Source organism: Suricata suricatta, chromosome 3 (genome assembly GCF_006229205.1).
Source record: "Suricata suricatta isolate VVHF042 chromosome 3, meerkat_22Aug2017_6uvM2_HiC, whole genome shotgun sequence".
Taxonomy (NCBI): Eukaryota; Metazoa; Chordata; class Mammalia; order Carnivora; family Herpestidae; genus Suricata; species Suricata suricatta.
In genome coordinates, this window is record NC_043702.1 from 41806440 (window position 1) to 41821862 (window position 15423).

The 15423-nt window shown below is 38.0% G+C and overlaps 1 long non-coding RNA gene across 1 annotated transcript in view; it reads left to right on the top strand.

The window, feature by feature from the left end:
- LOC115287607 overlaps positions 1-12908 on the top strand; it is an 18743-nt gene extending 5835 nt beyond the window's left edge. The window contains exons 3-5 of the long non-coding RNA XR_003906562.1: positions 1541-1633; positions 12163-12305; positions 12736-12908. This is a non-coding gene — a long non-coding RNA (uncharacterized LOC115287607). The remainder of the gene's footprint in view (positions 1-1540; positions 1634-12162; positions 12306-12735) is intronic.
- The last annotated feature ends 2515 nt before the right edge of the window (positions 12909-15423 follow it).

The window sequence follows — 15423 nt, forward strand, 5'->3', positions numbered from 1 at the left end:
AAACCACCCACTGACTTATCAGACACATATATACAGATATAAGGAAATTATTTAGTAACTGCTTAAAATGTATTCATATTGGGTGGTTTACGTCAAGTTCATAATGAAACGTGAGAGTTCAAGATATAGAAGCTTGTCAGAGATCTGTAAGTGAGGTTTATTTAATGAGTTATTATGCAAAAGAATATGTACAGGAATGAAAAGCTCCAGAAAATGAGTGATGCGGAAACATGCTTGGAAGAATAACAGCTTACTGATTTATGAGAAAAGTAAAAATAGAAGTGAACAGTGAAAAATCTGAAATACGCTTTTCCCCATATGTTTTGTTTCATGTTTGTTTTGCTTCTGACTGTGAAAAAAACAAAGCTGCAGATAAAAGACAGCACTTTTAGTTGGTAGGAGCAGAGCACTGGTTAGCAACGTATTGAAACTGTATAAAGCAATATGTTTAAAAAAATGAGAAATCTAGGATCTACAGCCAGGGTGGAATGGCACTTTAAACTATAAGTTAAAAAAAAGATAAAAAGGAGGGGCGCCTGGGTGGCTCAGTTGGCTAGGCGTCTTACTTGGGCTCAGGTCATGATCTCGTGGTTTGTGGGTTCAAGCCCCACATCAGGCTCAGGGCTGACAGCTCGGAGCCTGGAGCCTGCTTGGGATTGTGTGTCTCCCTCTCTCTCTGTCCCTTCCCCACTTGTGCTCTGTCTCTCTGTCTCTCAAAAATGAATAAATGTTAAAAACATTTTGTAAGTTAAAAAGGAGCCAAGTTGTGACTAAAAGAGCTGTTTAAGACATTAATTTTTCTTTGAATTTTTGTCCTAGCTTGTATCAAATTTTCAAAGTAATGGAAAGAGTAATAGATGTAGTTCGATAATTTTTGAAATAGAATAGTCAGTACGGATGAGATCATAATCCAAATGCTTCCTGATGGCAGCTGGGGAGAAGCCTTACCAACGGTTCGTCATTTTTATTTTCTTTACACCTATTAAGGTGCCTTTCAAAAACAAGGCATTTAAATAAGGCTTGGGTGAATGAGTGACAAATGATACTTAATAACATGCAAAGCAGTCACCTGGTGATAGCTCTTTGTTCTCAAAGGAGCTAAACAATCTTCATAGGCCCATGCTTGAAAAGGCAATCTTTTAAGGGACAGAAAAAGGCATGGCATCTTAGATTGTCTTACTTCCCTTGGTTTTAGACCCCTGGCGAAATATGTCCCCAGTTCTGGTCTCTACCTGCATTTCTCTGACCGGGAATCCTCATTCTTCTCACGGCTTCTCTGGCTGGGCTGTGGGATTTGCACTGCTGCTCCAGCCTTGATACACAGCTATAATTTGCCTCTCATTTGTTAATAGATTAAAATATTAGATTGGTCTGGGAGAAAATGTAGTTCATGTAAAGTCAATATCTCGTTCTATTCGCATTATTCACTGTGGCATTTCTTTCCCTTGCTATAGAACTTGAGCTTACAGGTCTCTAATTTTCAGAACTCAACCTTCTTCCCTTTTATTATACAACCATTTTATGTTGGCTCTTTTCCCAGTGTGCTGGCACTTCCTCAGTCCTCCGTGAAATGTTAAAGGATAACAGATGTAACCCTGCAAAACTTCAACCAATTCCGCAAGTTCCCTCTGAAGTAAGTCACTCTCGTTGTAACTTTGAATACAGCTTCTTTATAAACAACCTACTGTCGGTTTCCCATTCTCTTTCTGGGTTCTCTGTCCTTATTTCTAGTCCATAGTGTGGTACTATATTCTTACTCTACCAATCAGGCAATAACTGGTTGCTTCTGATAGAAATTCAACTCCAAGTGGCTTAAGGAAAAAAAAAACAAGAAACAAAGAACGGAGCTAGGTTTCCAGGTTAACTGGGAGACCCAGGGAGCCAGGGCTGTGGATACCACTAGACCCAGGGACACATGTTGTCTTTATTTGGTAACATTTTCCATAGATAGAAGAGGCCACTGAAAGTTCCAGGCTTACATGGCCCTTACCACCCAGCATCCCAAAGAGAGAGCTAGAGAGATTGAATACCCTGACTGGGTCCCACGTGGGCCCAAGAGCCTGAGTCACTATGAGGAATAAAACATTGCCAGATGGAGACTTCTATGTTCTTCACAACAAAGCCCAAAGGAAATGGGAATCTGGCAGTTATTCTGGATAGTTCCAGTCTCCCACCCTCAAATATTATTAAATCTGCGGTGAGAATTCGAATTAGCTATACAGCAGAACTTAAAACAAAATATACCTAAGAACAGGTAGACTCTCCAATTAGTAGAAAGACCAAAGTGTCAGAGTGAGAAACCAAGGGTTTCAGCTGTGCTGTTGAATAAACTCCATCAGGTGGATAAGCAGAGCTGAAACAATAGCCCTTTCTGAGCCAGAGTTTACACAATACAGTTCGAAGCAAAGGTGATAAACTCTCCAGAGAGGAGGACTCTCTAGAACTTTTCCTCTGTGTTGGCCTTGGCTTGTCAAGGTGTTCTCTGTAGTAACCTGACCTTGAGTTTTGCACAGGCCTCATTTACAAGAGTTAATTACCTTCCACCAGACAACATTTACTCTGTTGGTTATCTCCAAAGAAAAGAGTGGCACTGTACTGGAAGCTTCCATTTAAGGAATTAAGTAGGGCATGGGTGCAGCCAAGTAACACAGATTCGGTTCTCCGTCAGTATTGCTAGAGGAGACAACGATGTCAGTGTAGCTTTTAATACTTGGCCACTTGCCTTAAACAGAGTATTAGATTCCCTATCTGGGTATTCTGCCTTTTGCTGGAAACATGAGTTGACTGGATGACTAACTGTTTTTTCACCTTTGCCAACCACTGTATGTGACCCATGCTATCATCATTAAGCAACATCCAGTGGCTTTCCCTGGGAATAACATAGGAAGTTAGAAATACATGGGGAATACAGACTTCCCCCATGTCAGCTTTTATTTTAGTTTAAACATTCTGAGAGGGTATCCCAATTAAGGCAGACATCTTATTTATAATGGGACAGTATTGCAGAGTGTGGGCAAGAGGACAATACACTTATGTCACCACTGCGCAATCATGTCGAAGTTTCGTGTTACATCTGATAGGGACACACATGACAAGCTTCTCTACCCTGAGAAAATCTACAGATTGAATGTGGTTGAAGAGGGAATGTGAATGGATAACTTTTCAGTACATTACCAAGTATCTCAGGATTTACGAGAATGGATGTTATTTTGTGTAATGAATATTAATCATTTGTATCATAACAACATTTGTTAAAGATTAATACTTCTCTTGTGATTTCCTTGTGAATTTTTCTACCCCTTGTAGCAAATAAGGACGTGAATGCAGAGACCTTGGCTTTATATAAAAAAACAGATTATTAGAGAACATTCTCTGGAAAACCCAGCCAGTTAACCAGCCAATACGTGGCTCTAGAATTTCCATAAAGAGAGGATTTAAAAGTGGCAACTTATTTGGAGAGGACAGCCAGAGGACTTGTCTTGAAGGTGCATTTGTATAACAAGTACACCACCTTTACTTTGACGGTGTATTTTGGGGGTTGCTATGGAGAATGTTACAGAGAGGCAAGAGATTCCTGATACCTTGGCATTACCACTCTGTGTAAACATGACAAGCCTAAATAAATACAGTGCAAAGAGAGGTTTTTTATCTCAATTGACCAAATTCCTGGCTCAGATCTCACCTAGATATGAATCTAACAATGTCAGCACTCAGGTATTCAGGTTAAGCAAAACCAAGAATAAATCCCTGTAATCTTTTGACCTAAGTATTATTGTTCTCATTCCCTCTCCTTTCCCCTACATCCATCCTGGTGTAAAGTACTCACCAATACCCTTGTCAGAGCCACGGAGCAAGTTCATGGGGCCCTAGTTTATCAATTCTGTAAACACCGGGATATCTCTGGGTCAAGGCCATTACATAATCCGGAATGAGAAAAGCCTAGAGAATAACATTCATCTGTTTTACATGTGAAGGGAACGCAGAAGCCTCCGTTTTTTGTGGGTTTTTTTTTTTTTCATCTCCCTGCCAGTTGGCTTCCCTGTGAGAAGAGTACCCTCTGGTGCTCAGTTAAGGTTCTAGCCTTCAAACTAAGGAAAAGAAAATCTTTACAACTTGACTAATATAGAAAGATTTCTGTGATAGGACTGGCTGTCCTTAAAATAGCAATTTTCCTTAAAAACTGGTGGTTACTTTTGTGTTAGACATTCCCTCTTTGCTCTAATAGAGCATAAAACTAAGCAGAAACTCGGTAGTCCACACAGAAGGATCCATGCGGGCAGTTGCTGAACAGGTAAGACATGCATTTATTGCCCCTCGTCAGCACTGATTTGAGAAGTCGAACAATTCTCCCGAGAAAGAAGACAGCAATTCTTCACTTAAAAAATTTTTTTTAAACGTGTGTTTATTTTTTTGAGACAAAGAGCATGAGTGGAGAGGGGCAGAGAGAGAGGGAGACACAGACTCCAAAACAGGGCTCAAACTCATGAACCATGAGATCATGACCTTAGCTGAAGTCAGTCACTTAACTGACTGAGCCACCCAGGAGCCCCAACAATTCTTCACTTTTAAGATTTAGTTCATTATTTTCACTCAATGGAGCTACACACTTAGGTTAGCCTTCTGTGGACCTGTGGAGGTATCTCATTTTTTAGTTTACCTTAGTCGGGTTTTGGACTGCACAGTCCTTGATAATTTCTATATGTGGAAGAAAGAATGATTCACCCTTCCAATGAGAGTTTTTCCACAAATCATTTATTTGTTACAGGAAGTTATTTCCTTTGGGGATTTTTTTTTCTTGTAGCAAGGATTTCCAAGCTGGTGAAGATCTTAGAGGCTCTTTCTGTAAAGATGAGTAATAACAACCCTCATAGTTTTCAGATAGGGATACTAGTATGAAATGTGGGTGATAAAACTGAACATGAGGCTATTGTTCCAACAAGTGAAGTCTGCATATGGTTGCTTCGTCCTTTCAAGAAGATCAAACTGGTGAAATGAGAAGAGAAGAGAAAGTAGTTGTTTTCGTTTACATTTTCCAAAATACTTGCATCCTTCCTGTCTTGCTATCTAGAGTAATGTCTGCCTTGGTTCTCCTCTGTCTCCCCCTTCTCTTTCTATTCTTTTTTGGGGAACCCCTGAGAGGTTTTGTAGCTAGTGCATACCATGGTTAGAGCTAAAAAACACCAGCTTATTTATTTTTTTATTTTTTATTGATTTATTTATTTTATTTGAGAGAGAGATGGGGGAAAGACAAAGAAAGAGAGAAAGAGACTCTTAGGCAAGCTCTAAGCTCAGTGTGGAGCCACACACAGAGCTCAATTCCATGACCCTGGAATCATGACCCTGGATGCTCAATGGACTGAGACACCCAGGCTTCCTGGAAAAACTGCTTTAGAACAGAGAAAGCACACCAGTAGCATTCATGTCTACAGATCTGCATCATCTGCTTAGAACAGTCTAAGTCTACACTGCGCTTTGTTGTACATACAGGAGTGGTAAATTTTTTAAATTATGCCAAAATTGAAATTCAATTTTTCCCTAAAAATTTTGATTTACAGCTACTCCTGAAAGATTTTCCAGAGAAAAAAGATTTTCAGGTGCCTGTTACAAAGGTTCTCCACAAGTCCATTAACTGCCTGTTCCAGGAGACTTTTGAATTCACAACACTGGATTTAGGGCCATTCTTCATTGGATGACCTTCTGCTCATAGACAGACTACACAGCGCTGATGTTGAACTTCAGAGGGGTTCTATCCAAAACCCTTTCAGCTCTATCTTGCTCACCTACTTTGTTCCTTTAAACCATGAAATTAAATTTTATTTTGTCCCTTCTCACTTTTTTTCCGTAGTAGTCTAGTACAACAATGTTTGTAGCTCAGAGATGCTGCACCTTATAACATCTCCACCTACTTTTCCCCATAGTGATTCCAACATGGAAAAATCTGGGTCAGAGGTATAGACATAATTGAACTGTTACTACTCAGAAGGGAGACACTGACATTCCCACCTAGGACCTTAAGTGTCCCGCAGAGCAGCTTAGCATTAGAAAAAAGCACCCCTTCCCTTCACTGGATGAGGCCCTGCCTATAGGCTCATGTCCTGGGAACTGGAGTAGTTTAGACTTCAGTCCTCATTCATCTTCCCAACCAGGCTCCCTTATTCAGTGAACAAACTGAACAGCTATTCCCAGATGTTTTGGTACCAATTAACCATGTTTATCATGACTTGGACCAAAACATCTTTTGTTTAGGTTATTTTCCTCACTGTCTGGAGGATGCCAATCTTAGTTCTTTCTGTATCAGTGTCTCAGCTTCTTCAGGCAGGCAGAGCATCCTTGCCCTTCCCCCTGACCGAATACAATTTTTTCATCCTTCACTCTTTCTGTTAATCATATCTCCTGTGTTTTCTGACTTCTTCAGTTCATTTTGGCCTTTAACTCTTCCGAATTCCTGTGACATTTATGCTTAGTATTGTAGGTCAACTGAGCACTTAGTTTCATATGCTTATTTTGCCTTCTCTGCCAATTTGATATATCCTCAAAAAGATTCTGACCTAAATCATTCTCATAGTGATAAGCACACCAGAGGAGCTCAGTAAATATTTCATACTGAATTGAATGGATTTCTAAACAAGTATATAGCTCTAGCACTGAAAAGAGCATCTGGGGACTTCTACTCTGAACATGATAGATTTAACAGGGATTAGGGTTGCCAGATAAAATCCAAGAAGACCCATTAAGTTTGAATTTCAGGCATACTTATACTATAACTATGTGTCATACATATACTAAACAAGTACTTGCTATTATTTGACATTCAGATTTAATGGAGAGTCTTGTTTTATTAAATCTGGCAGCCCTTCCAGGGGTGGATTTACTCTCCTCCCTTAAACAACAAAAAGGAAAAAAATATATATATGTATATATGAAACAATGGTTTTCAGGCATTGGCAAAGAGAAGCAGTGCAAGAGACTGGTCCCTGAGAGAAATGAAGAAAAGAAACCATCTTTTTGCTCCATCTTGTTTTCTAGAGAAAATTTCCAGGATACAGCACAGAAAGAGGGAACTCAAACAGAGCCTGGCAGTCTCCCAAGACAAGAAGACAAGAGTTGAGAGTTTGGAGAGGCCAACATGGCCAACATTCACAGGACAGAGCACCAGAGAAGAGACTGCAGGATGCCGCCCTTGATTCTTCAGATGACTGTGGATCAGTGCATGTGTGTGAGGGAACTGCCCAAAGTTAGGGGAAGAAAACCACTAGAGAGGCGTGGGTGGAGCACCTCACAGAGCTCATGCATAGCTAAGTATAGTAGATGCTCTCAACAGGCAGATGGGGAAACTGTCAAATTGGGTAAAAAAGCAAGACCCAATTATGTGCTACCGATGGGAAGCCCACTTCAAATATAAAATAAATACATTAAAATATCAGGAAAATAATAAGCCACTCTAAATGAATCAAAGAAAGCTGAAGTGGATATATAAATATAAGATAAAGTTGACTTCAGAGTGAAAAATACTTTCACATATGAAAAGGGTCATTTCATAATCATGAAGGGAAAAGTCGCCAATTGGGCAAAAGAATCCTAAATGTCTATGTACCTAAACGTAAAGCCTCAAAATACATGAAACAAAATGTGACAGAACTGGAGGAAAATGTAGACTTAGAGCTGAAGATTTTGACACTCCCCGGATAATGATAATTGAATAAATAGGCTGAAAATCTGGAGTGAAACATGTGAATACCACCATGAACTATTGACAGAACACTCTACCCAGTGACAAGTGCATCCTAAACATTGACCAAGACACGCCATATTCTGTGACTACAACAAGAATCAATAGATTTAAAATAACTAAAATAATAAAAAATGTATTCTCTAACCACAATGGAATTAAGTTAAAATAAATAATAAAAAATATCTGGAAAAGTCTCCAAATATTTGGAAACTAAATGACACGTCTAAAACAAAACAAAACAAAACTCATATCATAGAAGGAGTCACAAGGAAATTAGAAAGTATTTTGAGCAAAATGAAAGAGAATTAAACTATAATATATCAAAATTTGTGGGATATAGCCAAAGCAATGGTAAAGGGGAAATATATATATGCTTATACCAGAAAAATAAATGACCTAAGCTTCTACTTTAAGATTCATGAAAAAGAAAAGCAAATTGGAACCAAAGTTAGCAGACGAAAATAATAAAGGCAGAAGCAGAAATCAATGTAGAAGGCAGAAAAGCAATATACAGAATCAATGAAGCCAAAAGCTTGTTTTTTCAGAACATCAATAAAATTGATAAACTTCTAGTCAGATTGCCCTGGAAAAAAGAAAGATACAAATTACCCAAGTCAGGACTGAGAGAGGTGACATTACTATAGATTATAATTAAAAGAATAAAAAGAGAATATTATTAACAATTTTATGCCTACAAATATGACAACTTAGTTGAACAAATTCCTTGAATGATACAAACTAGGTACCCAGAATAGTTTTATGTCCAACAAAGAAATCGAGAGAGTAGAGCCTAAAAGTCTTCATTGCAAGAAAAAAAAATTGTAACCATGCGTGGGGAGGAATGTTAACGAGACTTATTGTGATAATCATTTAGCAATATATATGACTATCAAATCATTATGTTGTACACCTGAAACTAAGATAATACATTATGCCAATTATACCTCAATAAGAATAAAGAAATAGATAAAAATTTCCCACTAAGAAAATTCCAGGGAGACATAGTTTTATTGGTGAATCCTTTCAAATTTAAGGAAGAAATAATACAAACTCTACATAATCTCTTCTAGAAAACTGAAGAGGAAGAAACACTTCTCAACCTATTCTGAGACCAGTATTATGTTAATAACAAAACAAAACACAAGAAAAGAAAGCTACAGACCAATATCTCATAAAAATAGAGCTGAAAATCCTTGTAAAAGAATAGCAAATTAAATCTGGCAATATGTAGAAAGGAATATACATCACAACAAAATAGGTTTATTCCAAGAATCTGAGACTAGTTTAGCATTTGAAAATCAATGTAATTAATAAGATTACCAGATTAAACCATAAAAGAACATATGGTCATATCAACAAATGCAAAAAAAACCCTATATTTCATTCATTCATGATAAAAATTCTCAAAAAAAAACACCTCAACAAACAATAAATAGAAGTGAACTCCCTAAACCTAATAAAGGTATGTTTGAAAACCTTACAGTTAACAAACTTAATGGTGAGAGACTGAATGCCTTCATTCAAAGATCAAGAACAAGACAAGGGTGTCTTCTCTCAACACTCCTACTCCACATTGCACTGGAAGACCTAGCTAATGTAATAAGAAAAGAAAAAGAAATAAAGAACATACAGACTGGAAAGGAAAAAATAAAAGAATCTCTATTCGCAGATAATGTGAAAGTGTATGCTGACAAATCCAAAGAACCTACACAAACATTCTATAACTGATAGAGGAGTTTAGCAAGGTCACAGGATACACTGTCAACATGCAAAAATTAATTGCAATGAAAACTGGAATTTGAAATTTGAAAAGTCATAAAAAATAATTTTATATAAATCTAACAAAAATGTTAGGACCAACAAGGTAATGGGGCACTCCTTAATTAAAGAACCCAAAGAAGACTTATGCAAATGGAAAATTATGCCACACCTCTTTCTGATACTTTTTTCTTTCTTTCATTTCCTTCCATATGGCCACAACAAAAACCACACTGGTCATTCTTGAAGACTGAGGAAAGAGGAGGAGGGATGCAAGAAAGACAAAACATAATCCATATAAATCATTAGATAAGATCATTAGATTCCACCAGTAGAAATTTTACACTAAGCCTCTTCATTCTTTGCAAGCTTTGTGTCACGTTTTCTTCTCTCTCCCATTCTCTCCTCCACTTTAGCTCCCTTTGTATCTGTATCTTTCCCTTCCTTTCTTCTTTTCTCTGCTATCCCAATTTTTATCTTATCTCTGCATATTCCCAATTTTTATTTATGTCTTTAAATAGAGCATATTCCTACCATCCCAAACAGCTTAACCAAATTCTTTTCCTAAGCAAAGATAGTTCTCTCCCTAAAATATTTGAGAGATGGAAAGATAACCTCCCCTACCCTTTTCAACCTGGTGTTTAGACAGAATTGATGTCTATTAAATCATTATATAAACTTTATGTAACCATTTATAAACCTATAAATGTGAGATATTATTACGACTATCAACTCTCAAACCTTAGTGAGAACGAAGTACCTGGACAAGGCAAGTCCTCCGAAAAACCCTTCTTAGGACCAACAAGGTAGTGGGGCACTCCTTCAGCCCTCGGTCAGTTCAGTAAATATTTCTTGAATAGCTGCTGTATGCCAGGCACTGTAATCCAAAGAAAAATAACATTTACTTCTGATGCTCTAAATATTCAATTCTGAGAGAGACCAACATATGACAAATACATTAAATGGAATAGGGCACTTAAGGGTTATTTAACTGACTAGAAACATGAAATTTTGGGGGGAAGAGTCTATAATTCAAATATCCTAGCGTGCTGTTGAACCTCACTTTCTAGTTTGTGACTCAGCTGAAACAGTCACCTTATGTACAGTATAAACCAGATGCTATAGAATCACATCATTTGTGAACCAATTTGGAACTCTGTTGGCAATGTGGCCTCCATCATGACACACCCAGGGCTTTTAAATGTGTGGCTAACTGTCCATTTGTTCCCAGGGAAAGCTGGAGAATCAGAGAATATGCATCATCTTTAATTAAAAGACTTTACACTAAGCTGATTTTGGAACTTGTATTTAGATCCTTAAACTAACTTCTTCCATAGGTCTCTGAGAAATTTCTTACTTTTCTTGTATGAGCAGATAAGATTTTCCGTAAAGCCAAATGGTCACAAATATTTCTGGAGCCAGATGGTCCTAAGTTTCACTCCAGAACCTGCACCTTACCATCTGATTATCGTTGACCAGGTCCTCAAGCCTCATTAAGCCTAATTTATTGGTCAATTAAAAAGAAGAATGATACTTAATGCTTTGGAACATTTGACAATTAGGTAAATTATGCATGTAAATCTCAACACTTTGTCTCACATGGAGTGATAGCTGAAAAAGTCCCATTATTATTGGAAAGAATGTTGTCATTTACAAATTGCAATGCTCCTGAGGTGGCAGTAGAGGGAGCACAGTCATTGGAAACTGGACTTGAGAAAACTAACAAGATAGGTATTTAAAGTCTTTTGTATGAGAGACGTTGTCCCCATTCTGCTGGGGCTTAAGGGACCCGCATACAGATGAGCTGGTAAGACACACACCAGACTGCCTTGTCCCAATTATCCTTGATGTACCATTTATACGAAAACTCAGTATATCTTTCTGTATGTATGCGTTCCCTCTCTCCAGCATCAAACTCTAACTCACTGTAGTTTCCCCAGGACACATGAGAGAGGAGGCTTGGATGGGACAGAGAAGATAGATGCTGCCACAAAACTGAAAACCACAAATGTTTTCTTCTCTGTACACAAACTGGGAGAAGGTGGATCTGGGTTAGAACCTGCAGCAGGGAGAATGCTAACTCCTAAACACGCAGCTCTAACTAGACGTAGTAGAAAAAGTAGTTAAGAACCGGATGAATGCTCTCTGACTCTGATACATGCATGTGAACCTGCCTACCTCGCTTGATCTCTCTCCATGCCCATTTGAAACCCCATCTATACAGTAGTAGACAAGGGAAGGAGGAGAGTTAACATAATCACATTTAAAGTTGCTCACAACTTGATTATTATTCTATTAAGAGCAGCTATGATTGAGTGTTTTCTCTTATCTCATTCCTTATATTAAATCTTTGAATCTTCCCAGCAATTTCATGTGGGATATAATATCTCCATTTTTACAGAAAGTTCGGAGCTCAGAGAGGTTAGGTAGTTGATCTGACTCTGTACAGCTAGAAAGTGGCACAGTCAGAACTAGAATCTACTTTTCTGCAAGTGTATAACCTGGTATTTCCCTGTTAAGATGAGGCAAGAAAAAATTAGAAGTGGGGCTTCTAACCACGGCAGTTGGGGCATCAATTATCGGGGGAGGGGAATCTATTGTGGCCTTTGGGTTTGGTAAACTGGGGATTTCACTTTAGGGTGCTTTTGTTTGATTTTCTTCCTCTTCCCCAGCTCTATGGGAATGATGAAGCCAGGGTCAATGTAGGGCCAAGAAAACTGGGACCTGGCTACTTAGACTTGACTCTAAGAAAGAAGAAAAGTCGACATCAAGACACCTGTTTCCAGAAGCCTGGCTGGGTTCATGAAACAGGAAGGTAGGTAGACAGGGGTTTAAGGCAATGCTTTAACCAAGAAATAAAGTGTTCATTTGGGCAGAGATTCCCTTATAATACCACGGGGTAAACTGATTATGGCGGACAAAGCAGAGGTTTCAAGAATGTTGTCTTATGGATTCCTGGGGGTAGGTCTCAAGACCCTTTTTTAAGGAAATCTGTGAAAATGGAACTTTTTATAATAATAATGTTTTGCTTTTTTATTCTGTTGCCATTGGCGCTGATGGCAATACTGGTGCCTTAGCATGAACCAAGGTAGTGATGCCATATTATTCTAGAAGTCATTGTGCTCTTTACCACCAAATACCTAATAATGTTCAAATACCAGTTTGACTTAATAATATTCTCAATGAAGCAGGAAAATTAATTTTGTTAAATTTTAAATTAATGTCTCCTCACTATTCTGTCATAGAATGACGATTGTCTCGGGCAAAAGCACTGTGTGACTGAATGTCACAGGACATCATTTCTACTTGGAAGAATGACTTCACAAACTGCGGTTATTCAAACTAAGGGTTTGGAAGACATTTTCCTGAAAGTGAACGAAGTGTGACTGTCACTTCAGGGAAATCAATTGGCAGTGTCTGTTTCCAATAATAAAATTGGAGCTCTCATGCAAAAACCAGAATTTGGAAAATCTGTATCCTTGCTATGAGCTTTACAACTTCCCAATAATTAAAAATACCTTTCCAGGGGCACCTGGGTGGCTCAGTCAGGTGAGCATCTCACTTCAGCTCAGGTCATGATCCCACAGTTCATGGTTTCAAGCCCCACATCAGGCTCTGTGCTGAGTTTGGTATTATGTGCCTGCTTTGGATTATGTGAGACACCCTCTTTCTCTCTGCCCCTCCCCTACTTGAGCACACATATGCATGTTTTCTTGCTCTCTCTCCCTCAAAAATAAATAAAAAATACTCTTCTAATGAGATCAGTGGTGATGTTAGGTAATATGATTTTGATTTGTATGAAGAAGTGTGCCAGCATTTAGATGGACTGCGTAATTTAGTGGACTCATGTTTTCCAAATAACCAATGTGTGAAATTACAAAATCATGTGTGGATAAAAGTTCTATTTGAACTATAAGATACATTAGCAGATTTTCACATAACAGTATATATATATATATAAAGCTGGCTGATAGAGTTTCACATCCCACAGTGCAAGCAACCCTTAAAAAATTACCACTTGTTGAGTTTTGTGGCATCAAAGAAGGATATCCACCTTATATGAAAAAGCTATTAAAATGTTCCTCCTTTCCCAGTTATAAATCTTTGTGAGTCCAGTTTTTCTTCAGATACATCAACCAAAACAATATTTTGCAAAAGATAAAAGGTAAAAGCAGATAGAAGAATCGAGCTGTCTTTTCTCAAGACTCTCAACATTACAGATTTTCAAAATGTAAATCACGGCCACTCATTCTCACTATTTTTAAAAGATTTTAGTTTTTAAAATATTTCTAAATGCTTATTTTATTTTGAGAGAGAGAGAGAATGAGTGGGGGAGGGACTAACAGAGGGGGACAAAAGATCCAAAGAAGGCTCCAAGCTGACAGCAGTGAGCCAGATATAGGACTTGAACTCATGAACTGTGGATCATGACCTGAGTTGAAGTCAGATGCTCAGTGACTGAACCACCCAGGCATCCCTTAAAGATTTGATTTTAACTAATCTCTACACTCAATGTGGGGCTCAAACTCACTACTCCAAGATCAAGAAACTGGATGTTCCAGCGACTGAGCCAGCCACACACCTGCTCACTAATTTTTTTTATATTGGAAATATACTAGTTTTTCATTTAAAAAATGTTTAACACAGGGCCTGGGTGGCTCAGTCTGACTCCTGATCTCATGGTTCATGGGACAGAGACCAATCTGGCTCTGCGCTGACAGCACAGAGCCTGTTTGGGATTCTCTCTTTCCCCCCCTCTCTAAATAATAAATAAATAAATAAGTAAACAAACAAACAAATAAACATGTTTAATAAATGTTTAATAAATGTTTAATAAATAGTGGATTTTTATTATAATTTTCAACAAATAAACATTTAATTTTATTCTCAGATTTAATTTTAATATGAACTTAATACAGAATCATAAGACCACAATTCTTTGGAGTTGTCAACAATTTTAAGAGGATAAAAGTGTCAGAAAATCAGTTTGAAAGTTGCTGAGGGAGTCCTGAGGAGAGGTCCTTAAAAGGAAGAAGAGAACAAAGTCTGCTTTGCATAGCAGACACTCAACAGTTGAATATAATGATCATAAAGACACAAACCCAGTATGACTAACACTAGAAGGCAGGAAGTGTTAAATGAGTGGTCTAGACCTGCACTGTCCAATAGCGTAGCCACTAGCCATGAGGCTCTCCAGATGAAGACTGGCACGTGATACATGGCTAGTCCAAATGAAGATTTCCTGAAAATGTCAATTACACACCAGACTCTGGAGATTTCATATGAAATAAGGAATACAAAGTATCTAATATTTTTGACATTGATTATATGCTGTAATGTTAATATTCTGTATTATTGGATTATTTACATGATTGAAATTAATTCTGTCTGTTCCTCTTACTTTTTTTAATGTGGCTACTAGAAAATTTAAACATGTAGCTTGCATCTCATTTTTTTCTTGGACAGCACTAGTTTGGATGAGAAATGTGAGGAGAATTCAGAGCAGGGAAAAGTTGCTGTGGTCATCAGTGAAATCTTTCTCAAGGACAGGATTTTAAAAAAAGGACAACCCAAAAAACAAACTCTCAACTATAGAAATATATGGACTTACTGAATTGCCTAATGGGCAACGAAACTAATATAACACTGTTATGTTAACTACACTGGAATTAAAATTAAATTACAATTGAAAAAATTGACACAAATTGAAGGACAAAGCTGCCATTGAAGGGAGAATCCACACTGAATCAACACTGAAATAGGAGAGGTTAATCTAGGGAGCAGAACAGACTAGTCTGCCTCCGATCCCAGGCTTCTGGGGAGGGAGTAGAGCCTGGAACTTTCAGCCTCACTCTTGCATCCTCCTGGAAGGGAGTGAGGGGCTGGAAATAGAGTCAATGATCATGCTCATGATGAAGCCTCCATAAAAACCT